This window comes from Gossypium arboreum, chromosome 2 (genome assembly GCF_025698485.1).
Source record: "Gossypium arboreum isolate Shixiya-1 chromosome 2, ASM2569848v2, whole genome shotgun sequence".
NCBI classification, from domain to species: Eukaryota; Viridiplantae; Streptophyta; class Magnoliopsida; order Malvales; family Malvaceae; genus Gossypium; species Gossypium arboreum.
Genome location: NC_069071.1, coordinates 37,759,254 through 37,777,712, shown reverse-complemented (window position 1 = coordinate 37,777,712; position 18,459 = coordinate 37,759,254).

Sequence of the window (18,459 nt, the reverse complement as noted above, 5' to 3'; positions counted from 1 at the left end):
AACGGAAATAATATGTCATGGCATACGTATACAGAAATAGAACATCATGCTTTTCAGAAAAAAAAATAACCCTAGGGGTAAAATCGTAATTTTACATGCATAAGGGTATTTTAGTAATTATTGCCTATTGCTAAGGTTTCATGCTTATTCCAACGTTTACCAAGTAATCAGAAGTACTTACCTCGTCTTTTTACCAAAATGGGCCCGTTGGCCCATTGGCCCCTTTTCTGCCCATTAAGCCCAAAAATACCGTTGTGCACGAAAATGCACACTCTGCACTCTAATCATCCAAATGCACCATATTCATTAACAACTGTCTCACGAGCGCTCGCACACTCGCGAGTTAACAAAATACCAACGTTTCGGTATTTCGGCTTTTACCGATTCAGTCTAAGGGAGGTTGTCGTTTGCACACCTGGTTGATGACGATTGATGATGGTATCTCCCACGTGGTAATCCTACAATCGATCACTAACACACTAGACTTACAAATTAACGATAACTAACATAAATCCACGTCAACTAACCCAATCATCACACAAGTTAGTCATTTACGCACGAGGGGCAAAATAGTCATTTTACCCTCCAGGGGTAAAACGGTAGTCCTACCCTATGGGGGATTTTAGTAATTCTACAACTTATCCACTTGGGCCTACGAACCCATTGGGGCTACATGGCCCATTTCAGCCCATCGTGGCCCGAAATAGCCGTCCTACTGCTAGAGTAATGAGAAATACACACCTCCTAGGAGACTGCAGTTAATCCGCGCTCCAAACACTCTTAGTTGACGCCCAACCCAAACAAGCACGTCACAAAGTGAAATGGATCAGCCAAGAAGGGTATGCCTACTCTCCTCATGATTTGCTATATTTAAAGCCAGCTCTCCATCTACTCTTATGTTAGCTTCCCGATTTGGGATCCCTCAATCACCAGAGTTTAAAACCAACACCAACTCTTTCCGTCCCAACATAGCAAAATAATCAACCTTTGCGTGCCAAGGGATTCGAACCAAAGTCCTCTCACATGCCAAATCACGCCACCACCACTAGGCCATCAACTCATTTGTGTCATAAACCCAACACATTAAACTTTAAATCGCACCTACTTGCTTCCAGATTTATTGAAAAGAAAAACCAAAATATATTGCAAGAGCTAAGACTTGAACCTTGGACCCCTTGCTTCCTTTATGACGTCACTTCCTTGTCCCCTAAGTGGCGCCACCTTGCCACTACACCACACTCCTTTTTTGTGTCATCTTTTATCCCTTTACTCTTAAAAGCCCAAACGCAAATTGCATCACATGTTCATAAAATTAAAATTCCGAAGACTACCACGGATTTAACTTAAGTTTGGGCCTTCCAAAGGCCCACTAACCTACTAAAATATATATTTTAACCGACCAGAACACACACAAATTTTTAAAATCACAGAAACACAAAAAACCCGAAAATTAGGGCGTTACAAATTGAGATATTTGTTAAGACAAATTAAGTATGAATGCATGTGGAAATTGAGTATAGCATGAAATAATGTGTGATAATATGCATGAAATTAAAGTGGTGGTATCTTGTAATTTCATGCTTAGATAGTAGTTTGATTGTATAATTCAATTTGAGCATTCATGCACCATTATGTCTTTAAATGTTCAGATGATAGAAATATCATTGAGTTTTACTCAACGTGCGGTTTTGTTTTTAGTGTGCAAGTTAGATGTATAGCCCAATATTTGCCCGGGTTTGAACCCAAACTAAACCTACCCAATACACATCAACCAACCCTTACCCACTAACCCAATACAAAACAACCCAATATCTAACCCAAACCCGAATGGCCCACTACAACCCATTCTAACCTAATACCCATCCCAATTTCACAGCCCAACATCATCAAACCCAATCTAAACTAACAGCGCACCTAAATTAACCCACTCACAACCGAAACCCTAACAAACCCTAGCCCATTTTCGGCTTCCCACTTGCACTTGCCCTCTGACACCAGCCATCAGCACCATACCCTGGCGCCCCAGCTCTTCATGCCACCGTTCAACCACCCTGCAAGGACAAAACAGAACACACAATAGCAAAAAAGGAAAAACAGACAGTGTAAAACATAGGCTATAAAAGGCCGAATGAAAAATAGATTAAGGGGGATTTTTTCTATCAATACAAAGGATTTTTCTTTGTTTTTTTTTAATACCAGTAGATTAAATACAAGAACAATTCTAAACATCAAAGCAGTAGAATAGCATCAAATCAAACCAAAACCCTAAGGTGAATTTTCTATTTTTATTTTCCATTTTATTTTCGAATCTATTTCTTCTATATCTATAAATACATAAATATAAATAAAAGAATAATATTATAAAACGTAAAAAATAATAAAAAAAATAAAATTTTTACCTCTATTGGCAAGACTGCAAAACGGTCTGGCGATCGATCGTGACGCCTACTACGGATTTCTTTCCCCTCTCCCTCTTCTCTCCCTTTTTTTTCTTCCACCGGTTCCAAATGAATTTTTTAAAAAAAATTGTCTTTTATAGGGACCAAAACGGTGCATTTTGGTCCCTCCTCGTTTTAACGAAAAACGACATCGTTTTGGCCACGGGTCGGGTCGACCTGACCCGCTCTAGCTAGGATCCGCGTGTTTTTTTTGCTCTTAGGGGCTATTTGCGCAATCGGTCCTTCCGTATTTTTGGTGTTTTAAATCAAATTTGTATTTATTTACAAATTGGCTCTGAAATTTAATCTGTTTTATAAATTGGCCCCTCTTACTGCGCAGCGTTTTAATAGTTGGGGATATTGCGCCATTGGTCCCTCCGAGTCATACGCGCATTGCAATTTGGCCCGATTTCCTATTTTATTTCTAATTTCACCCTAAGAATTCTGTTTTGGTCACGATTTTGTCCTCTTTTAGTTTTTGTCCTTAAATAGTATTTGTAATATTAGTTTTGCTATATTATTATTATATTATTGTTGCTTATTATTATTATTGTTGTGAACATATTATACTATACTTAATATTATTATTATATTTACTATTATTATTTATAAATATTAGTGTACTTTGTATATGTATATATAGGTAGTAATGGTTTATTACTTTATTTTTATATGTTTATTATCATAGTAACTTTTGTATCTCAATATTATTATTATTATTATTATTATTATTATTATTATTATTATTATTATTATTCTTACCATTTCTTTCATGTTTTGATAATAATACTATTATTATAATCTTATTTTATTATTATCATTCTTATCTAATACATTCTTATTATTTCACCATATTATTATTTTATACATTATTGTTGTTATTAACATACTATTACTATTATTATACTTATTAATAATATTATTAGTACTAGTATTGATTTTCACTTAATATTTATATATGTATATGCATGTATGTATTTATGTGTTGTATTAATATTTTTTTATATATTATTATCATTTCTAATATATATATATATCGTATATGTTTATGTACATATATATTTTTAATATTATTAGTTATATATTTTTATATATATATTATCCTTATTATTATTATTAATCTTAGTATATGTTTATTTATATATGTATATGTCTTTAACATATATATAGGTATATATTTATGTAATATTGTAATAGATTTTTGTCATGGTATGTATATATTATGTAAATATTTTAACATCATATTGTAGATGCATTTTATATATTATGTATAAATATATATACCTTTTAATAGTGTATTTTTATATATGTCATGTATATATTGCAAATATTATATATGGTATATTTCTAATACTATTACTATTTATATATATATATCTATCACGTATATATCCTTAATATCATTATTATGTATATACCTTCATTGTTTCCATTTCTGTTTAATTCTAGTATTACGTTTAATATCGCATATATCTTTATTGTTTTTTATATTATTGTCACACTTATATCGCTTTAATATATTTCTAGCTCATCTTGTATTTATTTTTATTTCATATCAATTTGCTTTGCATTATTTCGAAAATCTTGTTCTCGTTTTCTAATTAATTTCAATACATAAGGCAATGTATCGATTTAACATCAAGTCATCGATTTCATCGCTATGTTGGGTGAATTCGTCGGCTCGAGTTAAAACGGGACACCCTTCTAAAAAATAAAAAATAATTACTCTCGTGTTTTAACCGGATTACGACTAAATGTTACATTGAACTTGTATTTTTGAAAATCAAGACAACATGTGTTTAACAAGATACCAATTTTGGGCGTCGCGAGGGTGCTAATACCTTCCTCGCGCGTAACCAACTCCTGAACCCTACTTTACTCTGATTTTCACGTAGACCCAAATTTGGCCTTCATTTTTGTTCAAGAATAAATTTTCCTTTCAAAAAAAAAAGATGATTTATTAGGTGTCCGATCACACCTAGGAAAAAATACCGGTGGAGACTCCCCTCTTTATTTCAAAATCAAACTTCAGTTTTCAAGTTTTCATTAAATCGCCACAATTAGCGACCAAGCTAAAATTTTACGTCGCTACAGCTGGCGACTTCACTGGGGAACCTTTTTGAGAGTCGTGTCTGGAACAAACTCGCATTGTCAAAATTTTCAAAGTTCCTAGTTCAAATTAACATTTAGTCGTGATCCCCAAAATTGTGTTTTCAAAAGGTCATGCATTCGCATTATGTTGTAAATGTTTTCCTAACTCGTTTCGTCCTTTTTGTTTTTCTGCTTTAAGTTTATGGTTTTAGCTTTGTAGTTTTTTGTAAAATAAAATGAAAGGTTTGTGAGTTTCTCCCCACACACCATGCACTTGCATTGTTGCATAACATGAGCTCTCTACCCGAGTTCCATCCGCTTAAGTGGAAGTAAACGCTATGCCTTCGTGAGTTAACTCGTCCCTCCACACAGGCTAGTGAATACTTTCGGGTTACATATGACTTATGCTTTCGTGAGTTAACTTGTCCCTCTGCATAGGCATAAGTAAATGTAATCCCTCGAATTGAACTCGTAAGCCTGTGATGGGCAATGACCGAGGTTCCGTACTAGTCTTAGTAGATGATAGTACGAACAATTCGAGTACCTGTCTAGAACCGAAACCTCAGATAGTGAACCATATGAGCCACCTAATTAGAGCCATGCCAAACCTCTGTCCGTTAATAGTCACCAAAATAAGTACATGGGAGAAACGCTTCTCACCTTTTATTTTTTTGACATTTACACCTTTTATTTGGATTTTCCATAATGTATATTTGTTGTGACTACTAACTAAGGTTGTTTTTCTTTATTTTTATTTTTCATCATGCATTATAGGCATCATATTAGGAAGGTGTTGACTAGAGATTGGTTGCTAAAAAATGGGTTTCTAATGGAAGAGTCAATTATACAAACAACCGAGAAAAATGCCGTGGTTTGGGACTGGTCTCTCAAAACTCAGAAAGAAAAAGGGGATAGTCTAGTGGAGGGATGTATTGCCAATCTACCCGAGCACATAACTGTGAATGTTCGCCAGAATAACCTTGAAGATTTGGTTCTGGTTTGGAATCAGTGGGACTCGGACACTAGGGGTATCTTCACTGAGAGGTACGGAGATATAGCCCACCTGATCACTATCAACATTGACGAGCGTTTGATTCAAGCCATGATCAGATTTTGAGATCCGGCCTATCAATGTTTTACTTTCAATCAGGAAGACATGACCCCGACTATAGAAGAATACACTGCTTTGCTTTGTATCGATAATGTGTAATTCTACAAAATATATGTGAAAGAGCCCAAGCTGATGACCTTCAAGAAAAAAATGTGAAATTGACAGATATGATTGATACATGGGCCGAAAAATAAATAAAGAAGAAGAATGAAGTCATCTGTATCCCGTGGTTTTCTCTGCGAGATTTGGTTCTAAGCCATCCCGATGTGTTAAAGAGAGTGAATCTTTTCTCTTTGGCCATTTATGGATTGATCGTCTTCCCGAAGGTCCTTGGACACATAGAAGTTGCGGTGGTGGATTTCTTCGAAAGATTAAAGCAAGGAATCAACCTTGTCCCGACTATCTTGGCTGAGACCTTCAGATCCTTAAACAGTTGTAGGAAAATGAGGAAAGGATGCTTTATCGGATGCGCACAGTTGCTCAATGTCTAGATTTTGAGCCATTTTTGGAAAGTAGAGTGCACACCGTACCACATGTTTTCAAAAACCTTCACTCCGTTGGAAGCCTATCTTGAGAGAGAATGGCCAAAGGATGTCACTGAAGAGCATTGGGTTTTAGTTTTTCAGAACCTTCGAGCTGAAGATGTAACCTGGAGAGCACCGTGGATCCGTCCTTCAGTTCTGTTATACAAGGTTGGAAATCAAGATTGGGTGCCACTACTCGGGTTATGGGGAGGAGTTGGATACGCTCCGTTAATGGTCCAAAGGCAATTCTCTTCACGACAAATCATACCCGCCACTGGAGGATTAGCATAGTCTGAGTTTGCTTTTGCGGGTGAGGGATATATGAAGAGGGTTCGAGATACCGCAAAGTCTTGGAAGAGAATTCATCTCATGGAGTTAGCTCTATACGCTGACACTCTCACCCAAGATTATGTTATATGGAGGAAGCAACGACTGAATAGTCAGCACGTCTCGTTGACAAATTACACCGTCCAGGATCCTTTCTCGGAGGAAGTGCCATTTGAGCTAGAAATGGCAAGACAAGAATTTGAGCAAGAAAGGGCCAAGATGTCTCGAGACCTTAGTTCTCTTCAAGAGGAAAACTACCAACTGAAGATCGACGTTCAGATTGAAATATCCAGAACTGAGAAAGTGCAAAAAGAAGCTAAAGTCGTAAGAAATGACTTAAGGGACCTCCATTTGGAAAATAAAAAGTTAAGAGGCACAATAAAAAACAGTGGGTTGGGCAAATCGTCAGCAGAATGGAAGGAGGAAATTAGCAACATCAAAGGAGGGATGGAATTCTAGAAAGGGAAAGCGAATAAAGAAGAAGAAAAGGCTACGCGGGCTATGTTGGAGCTAAGGAAGAAGAACGCCGAATATGAAGCTGTGTTTACCGAGATAACGACTAGTCGATCTAAATGTCAAGAACTAAAAGAGAGGATACGACATTTAGAAGACATACTGCAAGATCGTCAACAACAGCTAGATACGCTCTTGAAGGCTTTGGAAGAAAAGAATAGTCAGTATGATAGACATTCATGCTTACGAAGAGGGCCTCCAAGAAAAAGAAATGCAACTTAGCTATTTGGTCAATGAAATTCGTGGGGTAGCCATGCACGTGGTACAATTATCGGAAGAAGCTAAAATTCTCATTTTCCAATTCCCTCCAAGTCGAAGATCAAACATATTAGAATTTTTAGCACGAGTAAAGAAATATGGCGATATAGCTTGGAAGTTTGTGTAATGGCTGAATTGAAAATGAAAAATGTTTTGTAACAGACTCTTTTGATAAATGAAATGCCTAAATAGGGGCCATCTTGAAATCAACACTAAATTCTTGCATATTCATTCATGACTAACATTCATTTGACATTTATGCATTCATTCATTCATTCATTCATTGCATATCCCATAATCGTTCGTTGAGGTTAAAATATACAATTCGCAGTTGTAATATCGCAAGACTGGAACCACGTCATTTGTATAGGACACGCCGACAAGCTAGAGTAATAGAGGCTAAATTCAATGAAAGGATTAAAAGGATGGAAAGGATTCAAAGGGAATTACAAGAGCAGTTGGCCAAGTCCCAGCAAGAGACAAGGGACTTAATGGTGAGATCTCGAGAAGAATCGCTCGAACAAAGGGGCCAAATGGCCAATATGATGGAAATGATGTCAGCTCTGGTAAAAGGAAAGGGACCTATGAACTCTGACATTGTGGAACCACAGTCAAGGGTTAACCTCGATCAAGATCCGCCCCATCCTCCAGGATTTACTCCACCGCACGCCCATGCAACGCAAAGAGGGTACGCTCAATGGGAACCTACAGGCCTGGAGCAACGACCTGCGCCATCTGCCAATCTGGGGCAAGGAATGTTTGTGTCAAAACCGAGGGCTAGTCTGGCTGATCCACTCGTTCCAGATTTGGACGATCCAACAGAGATAGCCAGGTTGAAATTGTATGATCACGATGCAAAGGAGAAATATAGGAGCCTAGAGGAAAGGCTCAAGGCGATAGAAGGCACTGAAGTCTTCTCTGCACTGAGCGTTAAGGAGCTCAGTTTGGTACCCAATTTAGTTTTGCCTCCAAAGTTTAAGGTACCGGATTTTTAAAAGTACGATGGGACAAGATGCCCAAGAGCGCATCTCATCATGTTTTTCTGAAAAATGACCGATTATGTGAACGAAGATAAGCTACTTATACATTGTTTTCAGGATAGTCTAATAGGATCGGCTCTTCGGTGGTACAACCAGCTTAGTAGGGAAAAGATCCGATCTTGGAAGGACTTGGCGTCAACATTCTGTGAGTAGTACAAGCATGTATCAGATATGGTACCTGATCGAATGACTCTACAAATGATGGAAAAGAAACCAGCAGAAACCTTTAGACAGTATGAGCAAAGGTGGAGAGATATCTCGGCCCAAGTGGAACCTCCACTGACTAAGACTGAGATAACGATTTTTTTCATTAACACGTTGAAAGCGCCATTCTATGATAAACTAGTGGGAAGTGCCACAAAGGACTTTGCGGATATTGTGATATCAGGGAACTTATTGAGAATGCCATAAAGAGTGGAAGGATGGAAGGTTCTGATAGTTCAAAAAGGGCAGCACCCGTAAAGAAAAAAAGCTAGAAACCCATATGGTGGGAACTGGAAGCCGTTACACTCCAAACCCATATCCAAACCAACCCCGACCTCAAAATAATCCACCTCCGAATTTCTATTATCCTCTTCAAACCCCTTACCACCAAGCACCACCTCCTTCTTACCCTGTATACACCACAAGCAACCAAAGACCCGTCGTCACATTCCCACAAAGCAATGTACCCGCTCAAAGCCAACCCAAAAACGAACAAAGGCCAGCAAGACCTAATCCTGAAAAACCGCAATTTACTACTATTCCTTTATCGTATAGGGAACTATACCCAAAACTCTTGGAGAAGCAATTAATATCTCCCCATTACATGGCACCCCTTAAGCCTCTATACTTGTAATAGTACGATCAAAACGCTAGTTGTGCATACCATGCCGGGAACCAGGGGCACTCTACGAAAAACTGCCTTGCCTTCAAAAGAAGAGTTCAATGACTCATCGATGCGGGCATTCTGCGATTTGATGGTACTGGCGGTACGGCTGGGAACCCATTCCCTAACCATACCAAAGGAAATGTGAGCGCAGTGGGGAAAGAAGATGAATGGCAAGTCAGAAGATGTGTTTCAAAAATAAGGATGCCTCTGCAAAAAATCTGGGAGGTATTGGTTAAGAGGGGATTACTCTGTCACCCCGACAGAAATCTCAGAGAAGGAGGTCAAGGTTTTTGCGGTTTCCATGGAATTGTAGGACACGTCATTCAGTCGTGTGAGGAATTTAAAAGGTTACTTCAAGACCGATGGATAATAAGGAGATTGAGATCATTAATAAAGGTGAAGAGGCTGATAGAGGAGAAATATGCGCCTCTGACAATCAATCGTCAGGTTTCCCGTATAGCACCGACCGACCGTTAATAATTTATTACGATGCGAAGAAGGAGCTGGTAAAACCCACCGTTAATAATTTATTAAGATGATCATCGAAGTACCATCTCTTTTCCCTTACAAGGGCGACAAGGCGGTACCGTGGAAATACGATATCAATATCGTCACACCTGAAGGTGAAAAATCCGAAACCGCAACTGGAGATGTTGGAGAGGTAGGCCATTTTACCCGTAGTTGGCGGTGTTATTCTAAAGAGATTGAGCCTATAAAGAAGAACAGTAACTGGAAGTAAAAAGGAAAGACAGTGATGTATGAGGTTGAAGTCGAGCAGGGAATTCCACCCGTGCAAGAAACTAAAAAGCCTGTGGATGAGGAGGAAGCACAGGAGTTCTTGAAATTTATCAAGCACACCGAATACAATGTGGTGGAACAATTGAATAAGCAACTAGCACGAATCTCAATTTTATCTCTACTGTTAAATTCAGAGCCACACCAGAACGCTTTGCTGAAGGTGTTAAATCAAGCTTATGTAGTAAATAACATATCTGTTGAGAAGCTTTATAGGTGGGTGAACAATCTGAACGCGGACAATTTCATCTCTTTTAGTGATGATGAGATACCGCCAAACGGTAGAGGCTCAGTGAAAGCACTGCATATTACAACTTGCTGCAAGGGCTACATAATACCAAACGTACTCATCGATAATGGGTTGGCACTCAACGTCGTGCCTTTGGCCACACTTTCCAAAATTCCGATGGATTTGTCCTATTTAAGGCCCTGTCATTCCACGGTAAGGGCATTCGATGGGACAAGGCGTGAAGTCATGGGAAAGATTGAGATCCCTCTAAAAGTTGGTCCCTACATATATGATGTCGAGTTCCAAGTCATGGACATTACACCCTCATATAACTGCCTTTTGGGAAGACCCTGGATCCATTCCGCTGGAGCGGTCCCATCATCTTTCCATCTAAAGGTGAAATTTATTATGGATGGCTGTTTGGTCACCGTCGAGGGAGAAGAAGACATTGTCGCATCTATCTCTACTGATGCGCCATACCTTGAAGTAAGCAAAGACGCTGTGGAATGTTCCTTCCGATCCCTTGAATTTGTCAATGCCACATTCGTCGCTGAGGGAAACAGAATTCCCGTGCCAAAACTGTCGAGAAATACCAGGATGGGTATCAAGCTGATTGTAAGGAGAGGAGCCCGAGCGAGGAAAGGTTTGGGAAAATTTCAGTAAGGAATAGTCAGGGCTCTAAAGCTAGTGCACCACAAGGCCCGATACGGTTTGGGATTCCAGCCTAACATGCTTCAAAGAAGAAAACAATGGAAGAAAGATCAAGAAAGAAGGATTGCAAGAACCTTAGGCCGAGAAATAGAATGGGAGCCCATAACGTGCCCTCCTTTGTCAAAAACATTTACGTCTTCAGGAATGATATACCCCGGACAAGATAATCCATGAGGCACGCTGTTATTAATTGAAAGGGGTCTTTAGAATGTTAGTATAAATGTCATTGACAAAGAAAGTGACGCAAGTAAAGACGTCTCAAGGATACGCCCTTGTTCCTCGGGTTTCATGTTGAACAATTGGATTGCCAAGGACCTTCTTGTAGTTTATAAATCTTCAGAGTAATACTCAAATGTTACCCTCTATTGTGTCCTTAAATATAATAGAATTCTTTTATAAGAGCTTGCATTCGCTCTTTATCATTCAAATGAATATCAATGAAGATGCATTTTGTCACGATCTTTCGCATTATCACTTATTTCATAATCATTTTCTCATTTAATAGCCTATCCTTACATTTGCCTCATGCCATGCCATAACATTTTGTTTTTTGGTTCCAATACTTGGATACCCCTCTATAGTTTCCTTCTCCATTCAACTTTCTGGTGCTCAGATATCAACAGCATGAACAAACCCGTTACGAGTCCTGAAATTGATTTTGAGAAGGCTGTTTGTTTAGGAGAATTCGAAGCCGAAGAAAATGCTGAACACTATGTATCATCTCCTGACTTGCTAAGAATGGTGGAACAAGAGGATAAACAGATTTTGCCTCATCAAGAATCTGTTGAAACAATAAATTTGGGAACTGAAGAAAGGAAGCAAGAAGTGAAGATTGGGACCTCTATTTCAGGGGGCACTAGGCATAATTTGATTGCTTTGCTTCGCGAGTACAAAGATGTATTCGCATGGTCATATCAAGACATGCCAGGATTGGATAAAGATGTAATGGTCCATAAGCTCCCATTAAAGCCAGAATGCAAACCCATTCAACAAAAGCTAAGACGGATGAGACCTGAGATGTTGTTGAAAATAAAAGAGGAAGTCAAAAAGCAATTTGATGCTGGCTTCCTACAAGCCTCCAAATATCCATAATGGCTGGCTAACATAGTCCCGGTACCAAAGAAAAATAGCAAAGTAAGAATGTGGGTGGATTATCGCGACCTGAATCGAGCAAGTCCTAAAGATAATTTTCCCTTACCACACATTGATACGTTGGTGGATAACACAGCAAAACATTCATTGTTTTCCTTCATGGATGGATTCTCGGGGTATAATCAGATCAAGATGGCCCTTGAGGATATGGAGAAAGCTACCTTCGTAACAATGTAGGGAACATTCTGCTACAAGGTAATGCAATTCGGGTTAAAGAATGCTGGGGCAACATATCAGAGGGCTATGGTGACATTATTCCATGACATGATGCATAAAGAAATAGAGGTCTACGTCGGCGATATGATTGCAAAATCCCGAGGGGAAGAAGAGCATGTAGTGAACCTCAAGAAGTTGTTCGGAAGGCTAAGAAAGTTTCAGCTAAAGCTTAATGCAGCCAAATGTACGTTTGGGGCTACCTAGAGAAAGTTGCTAGGCTTCATTGTCAGTGAAAGAGGTATCGAGGTTGATCCAGATAAAATAAAAGCCATTCAAGAGTTATCACCTCCATGCACCCAAAAGGAAGTCAGAGGATTTTTAGGGAGGTTAAACTACATCGCCCGATTTATCACTCAACTTACCAACCAATGTAAACCACTCTTTCGGCTTCTTCGAAAACATAACTCGGGAGAATGGAATGAGGAATGCCAGGTGGCCTTTGATAAGATAAAACAATATTTGTCTAGTCCTCCAATGCTAGTACCGCCAACTCCGAGAAGACCATTGATATTGTATTTGACTGTGTTCAAAAATTCAATGGGTTGCGTACTAGGGCAACACGACGAGTCAGGAAAGAAAGAAAAGGCGATCTACTACCTCAGCAAAAATTTCACTGAATATGAGGCAAAGTATTCATCCATTGAAAAATATTGTTGCGCTCTGGTTTGGGTAGCTCGGAGACTCAGGCAATATATGTTGTATCATACGACATGGCGACGATGGCACGATGGCAGATCTTACTATCAGAGTACGACATCGTCTATGTGAGTCAAAAGTTAATAAAAGGAAGCGCAATAGCTGACTTCTTAGCAACTCGAACAATGGAGGAATACAAGCCATTGAGGTTTGATTTCCCTGATGAAGACTTGATATGCATTACAGAGAAAGAGTGCGAGTTTCCAAAAGAGAAGTCATGGAAGATGAGCTTTGATGGTGCATCAAACGCATTGGGGCATGGGATTGGAGCAGTCTTAGTATCACCAGAAGGGAACCATTATCCATTCACTGCTAGGCTGAATTTCTTCTGTACCAATAACATAGCAGAATATGAGGCCTGTATCATGGGACTTCATGCAGCTATTGAACAAAACATTAAAATCTTAGAGGATACGGGGATTCAGCACTGGTGATATACCAAATCCGTGGAGATTGAGAAGTGAGAGATTCAAAATTAGTCAAATACAGTGATCTAGTGGCAAGACTGATTAAAGAGTTCAAAGAAATAACTTTTAATTACTTCCCACGAGAAGAAAACCAATTGGCTGATGCCCTGGCCACCTTGGCCTCAATGTTCAAAGCGAACAAAGAAACAGAAATAATGCCTCTTCAAATGAGCATCTATGAAGTCCCTGCACATTGTTTCAGCATTGAAAAAGAGCCCGATGGACGGCCGTGGTTTCATGATATCTTAGAATACATCAAGAATCCATGGTATCCCGAACAAGCAAATGAGAACGACAAAAGAACAATCAAAAGAATGACAGCAGGATTTATTCTTGATGGAGACATTCTATACAAAAAAGGAAAAGATCAAGTGCTCTTGAGATGCGTAGATGCTGTTGAAGCCAGAAAAATACTTGAAGATGTCCATGAGGAATTTGTGGGACACATGCCAATGGTTTCACTATGACCAAGAAGATTATGAGACTCGGTTATTACTGGCTGAAGATGGAAAGTGACTGCATTAGTTTTGCACGAAAATGGCACAAATGTCAGATTTATGGTGATAAAATTCATGTAGCCCCTTTGCCCCTTCACGTCATGACTTCTCCGTGGCCTTTTTCTATGTGGGGCATGGATGTTATAGGGCCAATTTCCCCAAAAGATTTTAATGGACACCGATTCATTTTTGTGGTTATTGATTACTTCACAAAATAGATAGAAGCTGCCTCGTTTGCCAATGTGACGAAGACTGCAGTTTGCAGGTTTTTGAAAAAAGAAATTATTTTTCGATATGGCTTGCCTGAAAGAATCATTTCAGATAACGCCTTGAATCTGAACAATAAGATGATGAAAGAAGTGTGTGAGCAATTTCAAATAAAGCATCATAACTCATCACCCTATCGCCTGGAAATGAACGGAGCTGTTGAAGCGACCAACAAGAATATTAAGAAGATTATTGGGAAAATGATGGAGACATATAAAGACTGGCACGAGAAGCTACCATTTGCTTTGTATGCATATCGCACATCTGTGCGGACATTTACGGGAGCAACTTCTTTCTCTTTGGTCTATGGAATGGAAGCTGTGTTACCCATCGAAGTTGAGATCCCTTCTCTACGAGTCTTAATGGAGTCGAAGTTAGGGGAAGCAGAATGGGTTCGAGCTCGATATGACCAGTTAAACCTCATCGAGGAAAAACGTCTAAAGGCAATTTGTCACAAACAGATGTACCAGAAGAGAATGATCGTAGCCCATGACAAGAAAGTACGGCCAAGAGAATTCCACGAAGGAGAACTCGTGCTGAGAACGATTCTCCCAATACAAAAAGATCTGCGAGGAAAATGGGCACCAAATTGGGAAGGACCATACGTCGTAAAGAAGGCATTCTCGGGTGGAGCTTTGATTCTTACTGAGATGGATGGGAAGGAGTTACCTAATCCAGTGAATTCAGATGCTGTGAAGAAATATTATGCCTAAAAAAAAAAGGGAGATCAAGGTGAAAACCCGAAAAGGGCATCTTGATTAACAAAAAAGATCAAGGTGAAATCCCGAAAAGGGCGTCTTGATTAACACAAAAGATTAGGATGAAAACCTGAAAGGGCGTTCTAATGAAGCAAGCATTGGCTTAAAAAGCAAGGCATTTTGAACGATGGGTCAAACAGAGAGACTACAGTATTCAAAGCATTTCTGAAAGCTCGAAATCTTCTACGCAAGAAGCCATGCTCGAAAAGATTCTTGATTAAGAACGTGGAAGAGTTCATGTGTTGAATATCTAGAGCATTTGTATCCATTGAATGCGATCCCCTTCCTCTTTATGATACCTTTTACTATTCTTGGTTAACTTTCTTTGTTTGTTACTGTTGAAATAAATGAATGTGAGGTACCCTTTTTTGTCCCTACATGACCATTTTCATGCATCTTATTATGTGGTTTATTTACATGATAAATGGTGAAATGATATACTCTAAACAAAAGAAATGTTAAGCATTACCTGGATGAGAATTACAAGAGTCCCAAAGTAAGGACAAAGTTTAACCAGGGGCAAAAGAGTGATATCTGAGAAACACAGATTACTCGTGAAACTTGGAGACACGTATAAAGCCTGAAGAGAAAGTCAAGAGTCAAAGCAATAAACCCAGATCATCAAAAATCATGACAAAAAGGGATATTATGACAAATAAGTCCAAAACGCATAGCATAATCACGTAGGCATAATGACATTTAAGACCAACATGTGCATATCATGATAACATCATGCATGACATATACATGTACTCCAGTAGAGCAAGAAGATGTGATGATAGATGTACTGAATCAAAGGAAAAGACACCTGAGTTCAACCAGATGACAGATTTTGGTATTTTGACGTTTTTATTTCTATTTTCAAAATTCAACTCATATTGCGAGAAATGAGTTGAGCCTCAAGACACGTTGAGGTAATTTCAATTTTTGTTGGTCAAAAATCAACTCATATTGTGAGAGGTGATTTGAGCCTCGAGGCATGCTAAGGAATTTTCAATTTCTGCTTTTCAAAAAAATTAACTCATATTGCGAGAGGTGAGTTGAGCCTCAGGACACACTGAGGTATTTTCAATTTCTATTTTTTTCAAAAATCAACTCATATTGCGAGAGGTGAGTTGAGCCTCGGGGCACGCTGAGGTATTTTCAATTTATATTTTTTTAAAAAAATCAACTCATATTACGAAAGGTGAGTTGAGCCTCGGGTCACATGATGAGGTATTTTCAAAATCTACTTTTCAAATTAAGTTCCAAAAAAGACCAACTCATATTGTGAGAGGTGAGTTGAGCCTTGGTTCACGTGCTGAGGTATTTTCAATTCTTTCAATTTATATTTTTCAAAAAAAAAAATCAACTCATATTGCGATAGGTGAGTTGAGCCTCGGGTCACATGATGAGGTATTTTCAAAATCTACTTTTCAAATTAAGTTTCAAAAAAGACCAACTCATATTGCGAGAGTTGAGCTCAGGATCACATGCCGAGCAAAGAGTAAAGATTGGAGCTGATGGAAGACACTAGATTTGGCCTCCCTGAAGTTGCAATGGGGCAGGTCAAAGTTGCAAGTCTTGTCTCCCTGAAGTTGCAGTGGAGCTGATCGAGGATATCAGATCTTGCCTTTCTAAGTTACAGAAGAGAAGACCACAAACCTTATCTCACTAAAGCGATAGAAGAGCAGATTGAAGTTATAGATCTTATCTTTCTAAAGTTACAGTGAAGCAGATCGAAGCCACAAATCTCATATCCTTGAAGTTACATTGGAGTAGAATGAAGCTACGAGGAATACATCAGAAGATGCAGTGGATTGAACCAGAGCTACAAGATACGGTGGACTGGAAAAAGACTAATTGGAAAAGAGAAGCTCCAAAGCAAGTCAGGACCCAGCAAGACTGGGCAAATTTGGCCTTTCTTTGTGTCTTTGCTCTATTCCCATTATACGACACTGTACAAAGAGGGGCACGCTGAGGTATTTTCAATTTATATTTTTCAAAAAAAATCAACTCATATTGCGAGAGGTGAGTTGAGCCTCGAGTCACATGATGAGGTACTTTCAAAATCTACTTTTCAAATTAAGTTTCAAAAAAGACCAACTCATATTGTGAGAGGTGAGTTGAGCCTTGGTTCACTTGCTGAGCTATTTTCAATTCTTTCAATTTATATTTTTCAAAAAAAATCAACTCATATTGCGAGAGGTGAGTGGAGCCTCGGGTCACATGATGAGGTATTTTCAAAATCTACTTTTCAAATTAAGTTTCAAAAAAGACCAACTCAAATTGCGAGAGTTGAGCTCAGGATCGCATGTCGAGCAAAGAGTAAAGATTGGAGCTGATGGAAGACACTAGATTTGGCCTCCCTGAAGTTGCAGTGGGGTAGGTCAAAGTTGCAAGTCTTGTCTCCCTGAAGTTACAGTGGAGCTGATCGATGGTATCAGATCTTGCCTTTCTAAGTTACAGAAGAGAAGACCACAAACCTTATCTCACTAAAGCGATAGAAGAGCAGATTGAAGTTATAGATCTTATCTTTCTGAAGTTACAGTGAAGCAGATCGAAGCAACAAATCTCATATCCTTGAAGTTACATTGGAGTAGAGTGAAGCTACGAGGAATACATCAGAAAATGCAATGGATTGAACCAGATCTGTAACACCCCGCACCCGAGTCCGTTACCGGAGTCAAACACAAGGTGCGTACAGACTTAACTTAATTATTTTCACAGTCCATTTAAAAAATTTCCAGACAAGCTGGTTACTGCGTCACTGTCGCCTTAAAATTCATATCTTGAGTTTCAAAACTTGAAAATCATTTTCATAATTGTTCCCTGAAACTAGACTCATATGTCCATCTACAGATTTTTTTCTAGAATTTTTGGTCGAGCCAATTAGTACAGTTTATTAGTTAAATTCTCCCCTGTTTCAGGGTTCGACTACAATGACCTTCATGCATTACAACTTGTATATCTCCCTGTACAGGGCTTCAATACTGATGCCATTTGCTTCTATAGAAACTAGACTCAAAGAGGAATCTATACATATATGTCATGACTCCTAATTATCTTTGGTTAATTTATAATGAATTTCCAAAGTTGGAACAGGGAATCCAGAAATTGTTCTGGCCCTGTTTCACGAAAACCTAAATATCTCTTAACATACAACTCATATGACCGTTTCGTTTCTTCCATATGAAAGTATATTCATCAAGGTTCATTTAAATAATTTATTCACTATTTAATTCCATTCCTACTATTTTTAGTGATTTTTCACATCCACATCACTGCTGCTGTCAGCATCTGCCTTTGAGGTAGACTTTACCTATTTCATAATTTCCATGATTCAATTAGCCCTTTTTGCATACATAGCACAAAGTATGATCATGATTAACCATTCCAATGGCTAATCGTTTCCAAACATTTCCATACCTCTTAATGATCAACATACAAAACGATTATAGTACTATGCTAAAACGTATATAAGCCATTTTCGCATGGCTATCCAAATTTACACAAAAT